The 18,913-nt window shown below is 36.0% G+C and overlaps 1 protein-coding gene across 3 annotated transcripts in view; it reads left to right on the forward strand.

Moving 5' to 3' along the window:
* Neurl4 (neuralized E3 ubiquitin protein ligase 4) overlaps positions 1–18,913 on the forward strand; it is a 646,806-nt gene that overhangs the window by 204,435 nt on the left and 423,458 nt on the right. The window lies entirely within an intron of this gene.

An 18,913-nucleotide genomic window follows, 5' to 3' on the forward strand; every position in this document is an offset into this window, starting at 1 on the left:
ACGCATATCAAAATTGAGGTAAATGAAGAGGTAGTGGTGTTCAACATATTGAAAAATATGAATGTGAACACAGCAGTTGGTCTGAATGGCATGTAAGCTCTTGTACTGCGTGAATGTGCAAGAGAATTGGCATCGCCTCTGACGAAGAGTTGATCAATCTAAGTTTCAGCTCTGGCAGGGTTCCAGGGGAGTGGAAAATGCGAAGAAGTGGAAAAGATAGCACCATTGTATAAAGGTGGCTTTGAGACATTGGTAGCAAACTACAGACCAGTTAATAATATATCAGTAGTGATTTTTCAAGTATTGGAAAATTTGGATAAAGGTGAAATCCAACAGTGAGCAGATAGGAATGTGATATTCTATAATGGGCAGCCAGCTTGGTTGGCTGAGTGGTTAGCATATCTGCTCTCTAGCCAAAGGCTGCAGGTTTGAATCCTGCTGTGGGCAAGGATGTTTGTGATTGTCTCTGAAAATACTAGTGGTGGTGGGGGCAGTAGATGGCATTGATGTAGATGATGTGGTTCACTGTAGTTGGTGGATTGAGTGGTGGAGATGGAGAGTTCTAGAGTAGATACCCTCCCTCAATGAGTCGTTGGACTCCCTGGAGGTGTCAGGTAATAATAATAATTTATTCACATTTTATAATACAGTGACAGCAGAATTGGATAAAGGAAATGGCTACATGCTGGATTTTTCAAAGGCATTTGATAGAAAACTATTACAAAAGTTGAAGCAAATGGGAATGAATATGAAGTAGCATGGATATGTGTGTGAGTGGGTGGGTGGGGAATGACTGACACACACACGGGAGAGTAGTATATGGTAGAGTGGAATCTAAGTACTTCATAGTACAGTAGCTCACTGTACTACTTAGTTTGTATATCAGTGATATATAGGGAAAGATTTAAGAGGGAATATTCATTGTTTGCTGATGATGCAAAACCAGGGAGAGCACTAGTTGATAGAGGTGATGTAGATACTCTGCAAGATGATTTAAATAATTTGACATTGTGGGCAAAGGTTAATAATTGTCACTTTAATATTGCAAAATGTAAGGTTATGCATTTCAGGTCGAAAAGGTTGCATACGGTGTATCATATTGGAATGCAGGAAATTGATGAGGCTAGGGACTTAGGAATAATCACGGACAGAGACTCAAAGTTCAAAGGATGTATTGTAAAAGTTGTTAAAAATGGCTCAAAGGATTACTCGGATGTTGAAAAACACACTAACAAGTAAAGAATGGGAAGTTATTATCCCTCTTTATAAGGCTATAATTCGGCCACATCTTGACTACTGTGCACAGATTTGGTTACCTGGGTTTCTTAGGAACCAGGAGCTGGTAGAGAAGATTCAGAGACGAGTGACTAAGCTGGTGACAGGTCTGTAGAATGCTCCCTATGAGGATGGGTTAAAGGTTTGTGGGTCACAGGTTACAAAGATGCAAATTTTTCAATATATTACAAGCAGTCAGAGAACTACGGGCCATCTATGTAAGTTAGTAGGAGTATGTGGACTACATTTTTTGAATGGAGAGTGGTGAATGAGTGGAATGGATTGCCAGAATTAGTTATGAGTTCCCTGACAGCGAATGAGTTTAAGGAGAGATATGATAGATTTTGTGTATAAAAGTTTGGGTCTCCCACGATGAGTCTCCAGACTTCATGAAGATACTGTATAATAATAATAATAATAATAATGTTCCCAAGCTTGCTATAGTGAGAGTTGGAAACTCTCACTGTAGCAAGTTTTATCATTAAATTTATCATTTATGATGATAAAGTTTTATCACTTTATCATCACATCACTTCAATTTTTGTGATGTGATGATAAAAAGCCATTGCATACAGATCAAGATTGATTGATTCTTTCATTACTTTTTAATCTGTTTGTTATTAATATTATGATTGCTACTCCAGGAAGTCTTAAGGACTCATTTTAGGGAGGACTGATGTAGACATTCATAATTAAATACCTAACATATCTCTCTTTAATCACACTTACTGGAGATGCACTCATAGCATCTAATTTATTTATTCATATGGGGTTCCCCCATTCCTCTACTGTCCCTTAGGACTAGTTGAGTCCTCCTAATGAGGGATTAAGTATGTATTTTTGATTCTAGATCCGTGTGTTTATATGGGCTGGTTTGCCTGTTCTGAGGGACATAAAACCCTAGTTTCCAGGTGACAAATCCTCTACCTCCGTATGAGACTGGCTAACTCACCTTTAGTCAAAAGAGACCAGATGAAGGTTCCTCATATCATGGACAGGAATTGAACCCAGGTCTTTCTGACCAAAAGGACTTCATCTATACCAACTGAGCTATGGAGGCTTTATAACATCTAATAGTAACCTTGTACTCGCATGCTCTCTTCCTAACTATGCCCCTAGCCAGTTTCCAGGGATAACCCTGAGTTCTACTTACACCATCCATAAGCTATAAAACCTCACTTATATCTATACTAAAAGATCTTACTAATTTGTATGTTTATATTTTTTTTTTTCTCCTCCATCTATTCCCCAAACTAAAGATTGCATTTCTTCAGTTTGTCTCCTTATAAGCATGACTCCATAGACAGTTATCATCTTGATTATTCTCTGCTGGATCTTTTCAGTTGTCTCCTCATCTCATCTGAATTCAAGTGACCTTTTCTGAGCACAGTAGTCTAAATATGGTCTTAAAACCTTGTAAAGCAATAAAATGACTTTCCTATTCCTACAAGTTAATATTCTCTTTAACAGTGCTGTTATCTGATGCTATGACTTACCCACCTTAGAATTTAGCTGATCAACTTTAACTCACAATCCACAATAACCCCCAAATTTCTAACTTCATTGACAATTTCCAGCAAATTCCCATTAATATAAAACTCAGCCTACTATTGTCCTCTATCCAAAATGCATAACCTTTCACTTTTTTTTGCCTACATAACAAATCTTCAAACATATTCAAATTGGTCTGCAGAGTTTTTGTATCAGCTGTGTGTTTCTTATCACTCTCCCTTAGCAGAACCATATCAAATGCCTTAGCAAAATCCAAAAGCATTCGAATATCCATTCCCCCTTTCCATTTCTGCTCTCACTCTATTATATAACAGATTGTTCCAACAAGGCCTACCTTAACAAAATGATTCTCTTCTATATAGAAGATTTCAGTGTTGCTTTCCCATCTTTGTTCTTAACCATCCTTTCCAGTGCTTTGAAGTCCACACCAGAGTTACTAATTGTGTTATGTCCCTATCTCATGATTTTGTTTGACTTACAAACTGTCTTCGTCTATATTCTCCTAACTTCTACTTTCAAGACACTACCTAGGATTCTATTAATATCTGAGTTATTGTTCCCCGTAATATCCCTAGTATTTGTATTTTAACTGCACCCTTTGGGATATTTAGTTTAAGATATTTTATACATAAACAGAGAAAGGAACTCAAATATCTGAAAGTGTAACTATTGCAGTCGTGACACTATTTCTTGTTACTCAACATTAACTCCTTAAACTTCCCGTTTCTTAACATTAGTTCCCCGCGTGGTTAGGCTCGAATGTTTCTAAGCGGTGCATTGGATTAGCAATATCAGACAACTTTCTTTTCCATTAAACAAAAGGTTTATTATTTCTCTAAGCATGGTACATATCAAATTACTCAACTATATTACTTATACACTAAAATTATCTTTCAATACAAATTGTTGGGCTATGATTCGACAAAAGTTACTACGATCATGCCGCCACAAAATTTCATACAAAACATGAACTCACTTAACATGGAAAGATTAGATCACCACACATTAATAGATTATTCAACTTCAAGTGCACTAACAAAGTCATTAACTACTCTAGCACATACTTATGACAATTCCGATTCTCTACACATCACACTAGGCATTCAAATTCCTCAGTCTACTTGATTACTCAATTTACACTAATCAAACTCAATATTAACAAAACCATTTACTTCATTAACACACAACTATGTCATTAACTTTCCCTTTACAATATAGTAGGCACTCATGATTCTTAGGATAATTAATTATTCACAAGTTATCAACACTAGCTAGCTTATTTATAACACTCTTTATCAAATTCTAAAGTCCTATTATATTTTCTCCCTAATCACTTTAACAGTTCCGTATTATGACAATGGCACCTATCACAAACAACTTCTGGTTAACATAAGACAAAATTCACATTACCTTTCTTTAACTTCACTTACGGGCCTTTACCTCCTACTGAACAAACTTGCTTGCTTACTTCTTGCAATTCAGGGCTTTATGAACAATTTGCGCCGTCGGCTGTACTATCCGAAACGAGGACATCGATATCTTCATAGTTTCCTATGACTTTATGGTATATTTCGCTTTCTACATAGGAATACGGGAATAGCTTTCCCGCTCACCTTCGATTCCTTGTTGTGGCATGAGGATATAAGCCATATCTCTCCACTCAGGAACACCGTGAAATCCACTAGAAAAACAAACGAAAACCACCGCGACTATCCAAACGTTTCTTCTCCTCTGGCAAAAAAGGCAAAAATGCCTCAAGCCTCCTTGGCCATCTAAACGTCCTCCCCCAAAACCAAGAGAGCCTACTCTTCGAAACAAAATTCCCCCCCGAGGGGGGGGGGTTTACCAACCTTTTTATAGCTGCTCCCCTAACGGTGCCCTTTCTTACTTCTTTCTCCCACCTCCTACTTGTTTTCCGTCTGTCTACCAATTGGATAGCATTTTGCCGCCATACGTCATTTTGATCGGCAACTCGTAACGAAGTTTCTATCCGGGTATAGGCCCTAAGCGTTATTCCGTTATTTCCCTTGTTAGCCTCTATCTTAACCCCTTTTCAAACCTTTTCTCAGAATTCTACTTAATGCTTAATCTGTAGCCTCTTACATAGCGCATTTTAGGACTCATTCTTTTATACTTATACACTTAACTCTTTCATTCTTAATCGCATTACTATATTAATTCTTAGTTAGCTACTTATTTAATACAAATTCCTTGTTTAGTTATAATACATCTTAATACATTCCTTTCTTTTGTTATCTTAACTAAACAATAGACCTTTACATTTCACTCAATTTATACTGGATGCAAGAATATTTTATTAATTAAATTATCCTTATTATGCAGGGGGTTTTATTTGTGTTATTTATTTTTCATGTTACACCACGATAACTGAGAATACTATATTCTCAAGATATCAGGTGTAACAATTGGTCTATAATTTTCTGCATCAGTCTTAGCTCTGCCCTTATATAATGGAATTATCTTGCTCTGCTTTCACTCATTAAGAATCTTGCATGTGCTGCAAAGTCAAGTTGAACAACCAGCTTGAGAGCATTGCTAACTCTTTTGTACATTCCTTCAGCACTCATGCTGATAGCCCATCCAGTTCAACTACTGTGTGAGCGAGAGAGAGAGAGAGAGAGTAGAACTCGTTTAACAGCATTACCTCTACTCTTTGGTCCAGTTCCTCTTTGGTCTCAAGGTAACCAGTCTGTCCAGAATATATATACCTTGCTTAAAGGAGCTATTTCTTGTGTATCTGATGTTTCTATTACCTGTATTCACTAAGGTTGCTCTTTCATGATTATTATTCCTTTTACTTGCTACACAGCAATGAAATTCTTTCTTTCTTGAATTTCCTTTTCAGCTAACTTGTTTTCATAATTTGATTTTGTATTCTCTACCATGCCAATGTCTCTGTTAACCTGCTCTTTATACTACTTTATTATATGGCTCTTTGTCATTTTTCATTTATCATTCTCTTTGTCACTTTTCTGATGATATCAAATCCAGAGCAAATTCTTTATACATAGTTCTTGCATTAATATGTTATTCATTCATCTAACTTTCATGCATTTAATTCTGTTGATCTGGGAATGTAGTCAGATGTAGCATCCTTTGACCATTTCCCATGCACTATTGATTCTCATGTTATAGCACTGCTTCAAGCTGCCTTCTCAATTAATAATCACCTGCCTTATGGTACTACATACTATTATTATCAGACCTCCAGGGAGACAAGGATCCATCAAGGGAAGCTTACCCACACCAGCTGTCATACTTTCTCTTAAACTTAATTCACAGTGTGTGCACTCACTACTTCAACAGGCAAACTGTTCTACATAATTACTGTTCTGTGAGAGAAATATCTCACTCCCATCCTTTTCTTAACTGCGCACAAACTTAACTTTCACAGATGCCATCCCCCCTTGTCCCCCCTCTTTTGTATATGAAAAATGTCACGAACCATTATCATATCATCCCTCTTTCTCCTGTTTACCAGTGTCTGCAGTCCACATACTCTCAGTCTATCCTCATAATCTGAATTCCATAAACCAGATATAATCTTTGTAATGACTCTTTGCACATTTTCCATAGTTTCTTTATCTCCTCTGAACCTAGGAGACCGAATCTTCTCACATCCAGTTTCAGTCATATCAAAGAGGCAAAATGATTTCCTTATCCTTACATGTCAGTGTTCTTTTCAATATTGTAATTATCCTCTTAGTTGTATTTGCTGTTTTTGCAGTATAACTTTTGAACTTCAAATTCCTATCCAACAAAACTCCAAGATCCCTGTCCTCATTAGTTTCTCATGGCATAGGCATGAGAAACTAAAATAGTTTCTCATGGCATATTATGCTGTTGGAAATCTCATCATGTCATAACCAATGACAAGCATTAATAAATAGCATCAGTATAGAAGCCAGACCCAGCAAAGATTGAATAATGCAGAAGTCATATATTTTGCATATACAAGTAGTCAAAAGGTGTGACATCTTATTACTAAAATACTCTGGATTAGAGCTAGTTGTTAAAAGTTTTTTCACTTTGTTATACTATAAGTTAAAGATTCCAAGAAATTATATTCTTGGTTTCTTTCATTCTTTATCCAACTGTAAGCAAACACAGTTTGTACACGAAGTAACTTCATGACCGAGCTACTTGTATATAGAGGTTAATGACTTCACATTAGTTGCTTTAGTTTCCCATAATGCAAGGCACATCTTTATAGACATGTATAATGCTATGCATTATGGGAAGGGCCACTACTCTGACTGATTTCAACCTTTATTGAGGTGAAAATGTAAAGAGGTGTTCATCATTTTATATACTCTTTTATACCATCATATATCCAAAGGCCATCATTTTTTTCCCCCACTAGTCTCATGCAGATAAACAACCAACAAACCAATTGAAACTAAAGCACAAAGATGACTGCTACCCAGCTGGTTTGTCTTATCTGACTAACCACCTGGTTATTGAGTTGGCCTTCTCTGCCTTGGATTGTTCTTCAGTCATCCCAGCAATGACTATAAGACCACATTGAATTAAGAGGTTGGAACTATTTAAAAAACCTCTCATAGCTAGAATAGACAGAATTTTATCTCCCCCTGGTGAATATTTCATAATGTAGGTGGTCTGCACCACATAGTCCAAATTTTTGATATCTCCTAGAATGCTTCTTTGTAACTACAAAAATCGTCTGACTGACGTCTGAATGAAAACAATAAAATTTCCACAATACAATATTATAAAGCATTTGGATGTCATATTGTTGGTTTTCCAATCCATGTTTCTTTCTAACCTTCCATAAATGGTAATTTAATTCATTAATTATGAGAATCAAAATTCTCTTTCCATTGCTGGCATGTAGTGGATACTGCAAGAACAAAGAACCTTGGAACTTCAATAAATCATGAAACATATTCAATAAACCCTAACAGCAGCAGCTATAGAATGTATGTTGTACTGTTTCCAATTGGTATAGATGTCACAGAGATCTCTGGTGTTAAAGTACCTCCATTTGATGGTATTGACTGGAGAATTGTATATGGTCACCTTCCAGTCAATAGCATCAAATGGAGGTACTTTAACACCAGAGATCCAATCTGTGACATCTATACCAATTGGAAACAGTACAACATTAATTCTATAGCTGCTCGTCTTGCTCTGCATAACAGATTATGTAATGTGTTGGGCATTCCATTACTTACAACAGAACAGATATTTCAATTTCATGCCTATCATTCTTGATTTGGAAGCTAGTTATTTTCTTTTCATGTAGATAATAATTGTACTGAGAAAACTTTGAATCAGTAAACTTTATTATTTTTTCTTTAATTGTATCTCTTGCTTTCCCTTTATTAGCATGAGATGGTTGTTCCTTATAGTCCATAAACTCTTCTGAGTCTGAGGAGTCTTCATTTGACAATCCACAACATTTTCCATTTTTTTGTTATTTCTTCTTCTTTTAGATTTAGTTTCTTTTGTTAATGCACCTTTTAATTTTTTTTTGTTTGTTTATCCTCAATTTTTTTTTATTAATTCATCTTTCCTTTCTGATGATCTTATCTGTCTATTAAGTTCTTTCAGTTGTCTTACTTGCCTTTCTGTTTTTTCTCTGGTTTCTCTTTGTATGATAGTTTTATTTGTTTGCATTTTGTCTTGTATCTGTTCAGTTGTTATACTAGATTCATTGTTGTTAATTTCACTAATGTTCCATTCATATTTCACCAGGAAACTGGCTCCTGCAGTTCTGGTATTTTGGGGCTAATTGCTGGCTGATTTGGTTGTACGCTTTTTTGTGATTTTGCCAAGTATAGTTTGTTTGAAAGTGCCATGTTTACTAGACTGAATTGGAAGATCCTGAACTCTTCTTTATGCCTCTCTGATATATACGGTGTGCTAATTGGTCCAGGATATTTCACCATAACTCGACTTGTACCAATGTTGACAAAATTTGGTACGGACATCTTCATATCAGTTGTGCAGGAAAACCAGAAAACCAGTTTGGATCTTTACCTGATACCCTTTTGTATGCTACTGATTTTACCCCATTTCAAGAGTGTCTGGATAAGAATTTCATTACTTTCTCTATATATTTCATTGGAAATCTCTTGATTTTTAGTGTTATAACCTGGCATCCCACCATTACAGGAATTACCGTGCTACCTTCAAATGTAAAACTGTAATAGTTTATCACTTGTTTCCACATCTTTAACTACAATTATATATTTCTCTCTGCCTTATGGTGTGAAAGAATAAATCTTATTTACTCCAGCTATCTCTTTTAAAACCTTACTCACCTGTCTTGCTTCTTCACATCCTGGAATTTCAATTCCTAGAGTTTGCACCCTGGGAGGAATTGGTACCATCATTTCGGCAGGGGGGACTAAAACCTCTGCATTTGATTGTAAGAGAAAAACCTTTCAGTCATAAGAATGAAAATTAAATAATCCCATGATATAGAGACAATTCTACACCACCAACAAATACTATATTTGAACTACTATAAAAAGGTGGCTGTAATGCAGCCAAAAGTAATCCCATAATGCAGATATTAATTGCACTACCAGCAATTTTAATATTTACTTAAAAAATGCTAGTGGGGCTAGGCAAAACAACCACTAGCACCAGTAAAATAAAATCAAAGTGAAAAACAAAGGAAAGAAAACCAAAGTACTTATCTTGCTGAAATCCAAGATGTCATCAGTGGGAGCCAGACACATCTTATTACTAAAATGCTCTGGATTAGAGTTAGTTGTTGAAATTTTTGCACTTGGTTATACAATAAGTTAAAGATGCCCAAAAATGATATTCTTGGTCTTCTGCATTACTCCATATAGAAATTGACCAGTTGGGGGAGAGGGGAGACCTTCTCTGTTTATATAAGTGCCCTTCCAAGAGAAGTAACCAGTATTGATATCAAAATTAAAAAGATCAATAATATTGAGGGAGAAGCATTTTTAATTATTTCTCTTTGTACTGTAATTATTCCATTAAAGTGCAGCATGAGTATAAACCAGCACCTAAGCCTAAATACTTGTTTACTAATTCAGCATGGAGATGATGTAGCAAACAAAGCTAAACAGACAACTGTAGGAACAATGGAATTATACCTAGCTGTGTTAAGTTTAAAGTAAATTTCCCATCTCATCTACAGATGCATCAGCTTTGCTTTGCTTCATAAACAAATCACTGTTACTCGTGCTAAATTATCTTCTATTAATAGAGCTATTAGCTCTCTTTGATTGAACTCTCCTCTGTTCTCAACCCTGAGCTATGGAGTATTCTGTTTGATATTTCTGAAAAATCTGCCTGTAAAGAATTTCAGAAGATAAAAGATAAACATATTAAAAAATTTAACCTTTGTAGTTCTTCTCAGCTGCTACAAGTTGTTAACTGTCATCAAAAAGACTCAATGAAACAGCTGCCAATATGCTTATCCTTGGTTACAAGGATAAGATTTGCAGTAGCACCTCAGCATGTTCCTAGTTTAGAAATCATGTGGCATGTGCAATTTACCTCCTAATGTTGGCAGCAACATCAGTCTCGATGTAGCTAACATCTTATCACAAACGTCATCACCAAAAAAGAAATCTCTCCAATAGCTAACCCCACATATTACGTAAACTCTGCAAAGACAATAACATAATTGTGACTAGAGCTGACGAAGATGATGCTACTGTTGCCCTTATTTCCAATTATTATAATTGGAAAATGAATGTTCTGCTCAAAGACCCACAACTTATAAACTGGTAGATTATGATCCTATTAAGTCTCAGGGGAAAAAAAAAAAAAAAAAACATTAAAAGGACTTCTAAAAAATTTGACATTTTGGTCTTCTGAAATTGTTATAAAACTCAAACCTTTTAGTTACTCTTTCCCCCCAGATATTATGGATTGCCAAATATTCATATAAACCTCTCTGTCCCATAGTAGATGCTATTGACTCTTCCTCCTTTAAATTAGCAAAACAGTTAGCAAAATCTTTAAATCCACTTACTGGCCACACTTCTTATATAAAAAAATTCAATGTATTTCAAATCCTTAATCCAGAATTTAGTTTTAAACAATAATGATATCATGGTAGTGATATCATTATTGATATCACCACCTTATTCAGAAATATTCCCCTTTCTGACACTCTAAATTTACTGAAAAATGCCCCCCCCCCCCCCAACCCAACAGTATCGATCTTTTTAATTTTGCTATCCATACTGATTACTTCTATTAGAAGGATACCTTATATAAACAGAAAGTACTTCAGTGGGCTCCCCTCTCTGGCCAGTTTTTATATGGAGGATTTTTTAAAAACATGCTCTTGATACTGCCAGTCTCAAACCTTCTGTTTGATTAAGATATACTGATAATGTGTTTTCTATTTGCAACATGGCTCAGACACATTAAACTCCTTTTGCTTCTGCTCAACAGTCAGCACCCCAGAATCCAGTTCATTATTGAAAAAGAAAACAACAACAGCTTGCCTTTTTTAGGTACTCTAATCACATGTCTGCCCAATGGTATCCTTTCTTTCCTGGTTTTCAGAAAACCCTTCCACACTGGTAGATGCATACATAATACATAAACTTTCCCACCATGCCCCTTGTCAACAATATGGGGTCATCAAAACCCTTGTCAGCAGAGCTCCCAACTTCTGTTCCACCCAAGCTTCCCTTACAGCAGAACTTGCCTTTATTCACCAAATCTTCTTGTCCAATAGTTACAATGCCAAAATGTCTACAAATTATCTATCTCTTCTACTTCCTCGCATCCCTTTCAATATAGACTACAGTAATGCCATTACCATTTCCTATATCTGGAGCACTTCAGAAAAAAATAGCCAGAACTTTAAAGAAATAATCTTTGCACTGCCTTCAAATCTCATTTGAAGCTGGTTTCCCTTCTCTGCTCTCCTATGGATCCACTTCCTTTCCTCTCTATTCCAGGGTTTACAAGGTTCCTTATTCTTGCATCTTATTATATTATGGTCCGACTGGGAGATCTGATGACATCCTACATCTGCCACCACCACAGCTATGGTTAGTCATATCTATCAGACCATACCTTGGATACCTTGCACAGAATCAGATTGCAGAAAACTGTCATGCTTCATAGCAGTAAATACAAACTTGAAAGACTTTTTAGAATTTAAGTTTCTCAAGATTTGAGAAACTTTAATTCTTAGGCCTCCTGCTAACATCTAAGGCTAGCTGACAGCACCCATATAGAGTGCCCCTCATAGGACTTTAGTCTTCATTTTTCTAATTTCATTTCTTCCACTTATTGTTTCTTGTGTGTTTTTGTGTGTGTGTTATTACAATTTTAAGATTGTTTTCCTGAAGATGTCTGTGACTGAGAAGAAATATTGAAACTGTTTCTCTTTATGCTATAACTATTCCATTAAGTGTAACATGAGTTTAAACCAGCACCCAAGCATAAACACTAGGTTATTATACTCCTTTATAAGGCATTAATAAGACCTCATCTGCCCACAGTTCTGGTCCCCTGGATTCTATGGAAATGAAGCAGCTCTGGAGAGAATCCAGAAGCAAGTGGCCAAGATTGTGGTAGGTCTGTGGAGTTCTCTTTATGTAAGTAGATTGAAGGTGTATGGGCTTAAAAAAACTAAATGATAGGTGTATAAAATGGGACATGATAGAAGCATATAAGTTATTAAAGAGGTTTTATAGGATTGACATGAAAGACTTTTTTCCAGTACATGATGGAAAAGGAGAGAACAAGAAGTCATTCCTGAAAATTGTATGTGGTTAGCAAAAGTGTTAAGGATTAGTTTTTTGCTTTCCTTTCTTTTAGTGCTACGTGATCAGCATTCATTTTAGAAATTATGGACTTTGCAACCATGTTATAAATAACTCTTTTAATATCCCGACGTTTCGATTTTCATATTAAGATCATTATATGGAGCATATACAGGACAAGCTAAGTTACATTACATACAGTAAGCTAGAGAAACAATGAATTGATCACAAGTTATTCTACTTGCATGACCTCTAGTGAAAAAAAAAATTGTTGATCATTCCCCCCTGCTATATCAAAAACACACAACACTTCATAAACATCATCAAAGACATTACATTAGAAAAAGATGATTTATCAGTCAGTTTTGACGTCTCTGCCCTCTTTACGAATGTCCCCATCAATGACACAATCCTTCTTTTACAGAATAAATTCTCTCCAGATATCATGGTGCTCTTTGCACATGTGTTGCATTCTGGTTATTTTGTATGGCAAAATGCTTTCGACCTACAAAAAGAAGGCACAGCTATGGACTCGCCATTATCCCCCCCTCCCCCCCATTGCTAACTTTTATATGGAACATTTGAGCAACTTGCTTTAGGTTCCTCCCCTTTAAAACCCAAAGTCTGGCTTAGATACGTTGACGATGTTTTTGCGATCTGGTCCCTTGGCCGCCAGACACTAGACACATTCCTCAGCCACCTAAACAAACAACACAAACGCCTACAGTTCACAATTGAGATCGAAAAACAGAACACACTTCCGTTTCTAGATACACTTGTCACATGTCTTACTTCTGGCAATCTTTCCTTCACTGTTTACCGGAAACCAACACATACTGGCCAATATATATACATATAAACTCCTGCCTCCACCCAACACAAAAATTAGATATCATTAACACTCTAAAAAAAACAGTGCTCTGAAGATATGCTCCAGGGAACAGGCACTGAAAGACAAATTTAAAGTTATCAGCAATACTTTTCAAAAAAATGGGTACAGCCAAAACACTATTAACAAAATTCTCTACAAGACCTCAGTAAAAAAACAAAGACAAACCAGACTACAATAAAACTATTACCATTCTTCCTTACATTAAAGGGACATCAGATAAAATAAACAGAATACTACAAAAATACAACCTTTAAACCTCCTGCAAAATTAAATGTGCGTAGATTGGTTACTGGTCCAACTGCGCATAGATTGGTTACTGGAATGCAGACTGTCATTAGAGGCAAAAGCATTGTTATCCAAATAAAACATAATGAAATTGCAAATCTCATAACCAAGAACATGAGATTACTGGGATCAAGATCTAAACTACCAGTGTGGATAAACTAACTACTCCACCTATAACTCCTTCAGCAAACATCTACAGAAATCAGGTTTTGCCCTAATTCTTGACAAAGATGCATACTAGTGGCTGGCAACTTACCAAACACTTGCCCAGTACAAGAAAACTGCAGAGGGCAATGGCAGATCACTCAGTGATTATACCACTATGAGAAATGTGAATTCTGGTACCTGAGCTCACTCACTATGGACTGACTAGATGTCTCAGGCACTGCTGCCATTCAGCAAACATGAGGTACCAATAGCAACTATAAATGATAGACCTCAGCTCAGATAATAATTTGGTCTTATTGCAACTGGGCTCAGATTATGAGCTTCACTCCATGAAATATCTCTCTCAAAAAAAAAATCACTTTAGAGAAATATCAACTGGACAGAAATTTCCACTGCTTTCTACCATACCATTCGCACAATTCTATCATAAGTTTCACAGAAGAGTTTAATACCACAATAGAGAAGCTAGAAAAGCAAATACAGTTAGCCTTGGAAACAGTTATCCCAAACCTGGGAAGAAAGCACCACAATTTCCTCAAAATTACCACCTAATTATTCTCCTCTCTTCCTACAGAAAATAACTAAAAAAAAAGAAGTTCTAATAGCAAGTCTCCAGGAAATAACACATCAAAACATCATACCTAATGAACAGTTCAGATTCTGTTGCAGTCATAGCACAGTGCATCAGATTCAAGGAACTGTACAATACATCATGGTAGGGATACAACTGTAAATAGCATATTGGATTCAAGTGCCTTGTACCTGTTGATTTTGCTACTTTCAACACAAACTGGTTTTTTTTTTTTGGCTGAGTTAAGAATCCAAGAACACTAAGACTACATAAGATTTTTAGAATCAGAGCGTTTCTGGCCTTGCTTCTTGTGCCATGGATACTGGACATAAAGTTCACTTGAATCAAATCAGGAATGAATTTGCACAATAGTAGATTTAAATTCGATTGTCTGTTCTTTGAAACTCTGCATCGTTGTCCTAATCCTAACCAATCAGACTGTGCATGCTTATCTCAGAATTTTGTGACATAATCACCATAAATTGTTCATAGTTTATTATTATTTAATTAACCATGAATTACTTGTTCCATGAAATTTTAATAGTCTTTTCTCCTATAAATTAAAGATACCAAGAAATTATATACTTGGTTTAATCCTTTATCCAAGTGTAATCTGAACTATTTTCAGGACTGGAGCAACTCGCTCAATAACATATCAATAACGATATATGCAAAGCACATATCGTTATTGATATGTATAATGCTATGCATTATGGGAAGGGTCACCACCCAGACTGGTTTTGGCCTTTTGGTCCTGAGGTCTCATCAGTGGGAGCCAGACCCAGAGGTAATACCAAGGTTGAAGTAATGCAGAAGTCATATTTTCATATACAAGTTGCCAAAAGGTGTTACACCTTATTATTAAAATACTCTGGATTAGAGATAGTTGTTGGAAGTTTTTCCACCTGTTTATTCTATAAATTAAAGATTCCAAGAAATTATATACTTGGTTTAATCCTTTATCCAAGTGTAAGCAAACAAGCTTGCATCTGGAGTCTTTAATTTATAGTATAACCAACTATCTCTAATCCAGAGTATTTTAATAATAAGTGTGACACCTTTTGGCAAATCGTATATGAAAATATGACTTCTGCATTACTTCAACCTTGGTATCACCTCTGGGTCTGACTCTCACTGATGAGACCTCAATAAAGGCCAAAATCAGTCTGGGAAGTGACCCTTCCCATAATGCATAGCATTATACATACCCATAAGGAAATCTCATCCATTTCTTGGAAGTACAGTCCACCAATACAGTACATAGCCTTATATCTCTGTATCCCAAGTGTAACACCTTGCATTTATTAATATTAAAACTGCAACCCCCACTCATCTGTGCAAACTAAAAGTCTACTTAAATCTTCCTGTAGAGAGTTAACATTGCACTACTCTTGATAATTCTACCTAACTTTGCATCATCATCATCTGCAAACAATTGAAGATCCCCAGTCAATCCACATGAAATATCATTAGCAAATAAGTTAAACAGTAAGGGTCAAAGAACAGAACCCTGAGGTACACCACTGGTCATCTTCCTTTTCTGTCATCTGGTAATCTATCAAATGCCTTTTCAAACACTTCCTGTATATGAATCTTATGTCCTTCAACCCAATTCTGCATTCTATTCCATTTCAGTTTTTCTAACACTTTGACCACAATTGCAGATGGACAGACCGGTCTATAATTGGAAACTTCTGTCTTAGAACCATGCTGGTGTAGAGGTATTATTTTGCTTTCTTTCCACTCCTTAGGAACCTTCTCCACTGCAAGACTTTCATTAAATAACCAGGTCAAGGGCATGGCTAACTCTTTTGCACATTTGAAAATATGTGGTGATATGTTGTCAATTCCCATAGCCTTATTAACATCTAATTTAAGCAAAACTTGATACACCTTGGATTGTTTTATCTTTAATTCTTCTAATTCTTGCCTCCCTTGTACATATTGCACACCATCATTCATACCTCTATGATATACACTGAAGTGTTCGTTAAATAATCCACTATATCATTTGCCAACATTACTAAACTACTCTGGTAACTTACCACATAACAGAAAAATTCCCTTGGATTAGCATTGACCTGACTGGCCAATCTCCTCTCATAATGTACTTTCTTTTTGAACCATGCTTGTCACTTTTCTGGGCTGCACTTTATATTCTTCATGCATCTGTTCACTTCTTCCATAACTTCTTTTGTAACACTGCTTGTTTGATTTCATCATTTATCCATGTCACTCCTACTCTATTTATTCGCTTAAATCTTGGTATACAGTTATGCATTGCTTATGTTAGATACTGTATTATCATTTCCCATGGCAATATCATATTAAAAATGAGGATATTAGGAAAGAACTTGACATTGTCAGCATCCAGGAATGCGTTAGCAGAGCTAATCTCAGATGGTATGGTCACTTAAATAGAATGGGAGAGGAAAGATTAGCAAAACAAGTGTTCTCTGCCAGGTTGGCAGGAAAACGACCCAGAGGAAGACCAAGATATAGGTGGATTGATACGGTACAAAGTGCCTTAGACGATAGAAATATAAGATCTGATAATGTTGGAGTCTTGACAAGTAACAGACTGATTTGGAGGAAAATTGTAGATAGGAAGTTAGTAATGATGTAATATTTTCATGTAGTACTGTCATATCCTGTACACCCCTTGAGGGTACATGGCAGGAATTTGATGATGATGATGATGATGATGTACTGTCAACATCTTTTCTACACAATTCATCAACTCAATTTATTAATACTAGTTGACTATGGAGCTTCTGATAATCACTCATCTTATTGTTTCATATATAGACCTTCTTGATAAGTTTTCCTACATGACTACCTTCCAAACCAATACCTCATGATCAATCTCACCAACAGGTCTCATATTAATACCTCATTCACAACCACATCCTGTAGGATATCACCAAATCCAACACTGATAAACCTCTTGTTGCTTCCATCACATGCTCCTTTAGATAGTTATCCCACAGAAACTCAAGATTCACTTTCCTCATTACCATACATTATCTCTTCTTTCCACTCCACATTCCTATAATTAAAATCTCCCATTAGGATCATCTTCCTTTTACTTGTTCAACAATCAGTGCTCTCCACATTCCCTGGCCAATAACAACTTCCTGTTAGATATGCTATCCTGTTAATCTCAACTTCTCACCAAATAGCTTCAAAATCTTCACTCATACTACTATTTTCCACCTCTACTCTTGAAGGATACAGTTCCTCTGCTGTCATTACATACTCCCCATCCCCTCTTCATCTTCCTATCCTTTTGGAAAATTCCTACCATTTTTAGTCCTGACAGTATATCATTCTCAGTCAACCTAGTTTTACTTATACTAATCATCTTTGGGCATACTTATTCAATCATTGCTACAAACTCAGTTGCTTTATTTCTGATACTCCTTACATTAATATACAAGCATAACAATTCTGCACTCTTTGATCTATTCCACCAACACCATCACTCTGTACGCTCTCTGCTATAATACACCTCCCTCTTTATTCTGACCATCACCGTGTCCTGATCCAATGATTCTGGTTTTCATTCGTATCCTTATCATCCTCACCGTTTTGCACTGCAACACTCTGCCCTGCCATGATCACTTCTTCACGTTTGTATCCCTCTTCTGCCTGTTCTTCCACAGCCTGCTTCTCAAACTCTCTCTCTCTCTCTCTGCCCTTTAGTGATACTAATTTCCTATGAACCCTATGTACTCTCACTGAACAATAATTGCTCCAAATGACAACACCAAACTCATTCAAATGCATTCCATCAACTTTGAACCATTCTGACTTCCCTTCAAATTCATTCCATATGTTCACAAATTGAATATGCTTTGTCAGAGACACAATTCAGCCATCTTGTCATTTTTGTCATCTTGTGAAACACTCCTTTTCACAACCACTTCCCATGCACTATCAACATCTGGCCCTTGTAGTTTTACATTATCTTTGAGCAAGTAGATAATTTTAACTGTATTGCAGTCAACAGTAACAGCATAATTATGATATGCATCAAGAGATGGAGGGAAGAATTGAGATGGCCAATTTGTTGATATTTTGCAGTCTTACAGCTCCTAAAATCTAGAATGTTATCAAGAAAATCCAAAGGAAAAACTATATAACCTATTTATGACCGATATTAACCTATGGTTGTGAAACATGGTCAGCATCAAAGGAAGACAATAGAAAACTTATCACGTTTGAAAGAAAAGTACTGAGTAAAATTTTTGAATAATCTTACAATCAAAATACTGGAGTATGAATAAAGACATAATAATGAACTATGAAATATTTTTCAAGTGTTTCATCATTCATAAGAAGTAAGAGAATTGAGTGGTATGATTGTGTTTGGAGAACAGATAACTTCGAGCGTGATAAATGGGTCCATGTGGTAAAGAAAGACCTAAGATAGCTGGATGGACA

Source organism: Typopeltis vanoorti, chromosome 8, assembly GCF_054136105.1.
Source record: "Typopeltis vanoorti isolate ZY-2024b chromosome 8, IOZ_Tvanoo_1.0, whole genome shotgun sequence".
Lineage (NCBI taxonomy): Eukaryota > Metazoa > Arthropoda > Arachnida > Uropygi > Thelyphonidae > Typopeltis > Typopeltis vanoorti.